We start from the raw sequence: 1,346 nt of genomic DNA on the forward strand, positions 1-1,346 counted from the left end.
TGGTGGTAATCCAGATAAGTCCTCCGAAAAAACTTCTGGATATTTACTAACAATCGGAATCGATTCCTCTTTTCTCTTCTCTTTCTTTAAATCAATTACATATGCCAAACATCCTTGACACTTCTTTCGAATACTTTTCTAGGCTTTCATTACTGACAAAATACTAGTATGATGATTCTAACGATCACCATAAATAACAACTGTTCTCTGATCTGGCAGAATAATCCTGATTATTTTCTGATTACAAACAATACTAGCCTGATACGTTGCCAACCAGTCCATACCCACTACTACGTCAAATTCTTTCATTGACATGGGAAATAACCGGATCGGAAATTCACAATCCTCAATAACAATAATACAGTTATTGAACACACTAGTAACAGTCTCCTGACTATTAGCAGTATCAACTACTAATTTATCATCAAGTAGCACAGAATTCAGACATGCAGTTTGAGCAAACAATTGTGATACAAACGAAAAGTTTGCACCCAAGTCAAATAACACTTTAGCACGTATTGAATTCAGGAGGAATGTACCTGTTACTACATCCGGTGATGCTTCTGCGTCATTCTTAGTCATCTGGAAGGATCGTCCCCGCGCCCCTCCTTGCCCTCCTCTATTTACAGTAGATCTTCCCCGTGTACCCGACGCATTACTCCCCATTGTTAACTGTGGAGTTCTTAACAAGGGACAATTTGGTCGAATATGATCTGGAGAATTGCAATTAAAACATCTTCGGTTAGCTAGGCAATTTCTGGATAAATGACCTGCCTCACCGCACTTATAACATTTCCTTGGGTCCATCTTGCATTCACCCTGATGAACCTGTCGGCACTGTCAGCAGACTTTCTCACCGATCTTTTCTTCTGATATGTTATCATATCTTATAGTTTTCGGCCCTCGGACAGATGAAGGCCCTTCCCATTTTCTTTTCTCAACAACCTTTCCTTCTGATTGTCTATTCTTATTTCGTTCGGTCACCTCAGCTGCCTCTRCTGTTAATGGAAAGGTATTGGGGTTCATAGCAATAACAAACTCTCTAATTGAGGGTTTAAAACCCCAAATATACCTCTCTATCTTCCTGGATTCAGTTGAAACATAATGTTCGGCAAAATGAGAGTATTCAATGAATCTTTCGGTATACTCCCGAACTGTTCCATTTCCTTGCTCTAACTTCAGGAAATCTTCCTCCATTTGTCTCACTGCTGTTTTGGGACATAATTGATTCTTGAATCGATCCACGAATTCTACCCAAGACAGAGTTTGTAAAACATCCGTTCTGGTAGAAGATTCAACTTCCCACCAAAATAAAGCATTTGACTTTAATACAGAAACAGCAAATC

This window comes from Cynara cardunculus, assembly GCF_001531365.2.
Source record: "Cynara cardunculus var. scolymus isolate 2C chromosome LG 17, CcrdV1, whole genome shotgun sequence".
In the NCBI taxonomy this organism is placed as follows: Eukaryota; Viridiplantae; Streptophyta; class Magnoliopsida; order Asterales; family Asteraceae; genus Cynara; species Cynara cardunculus.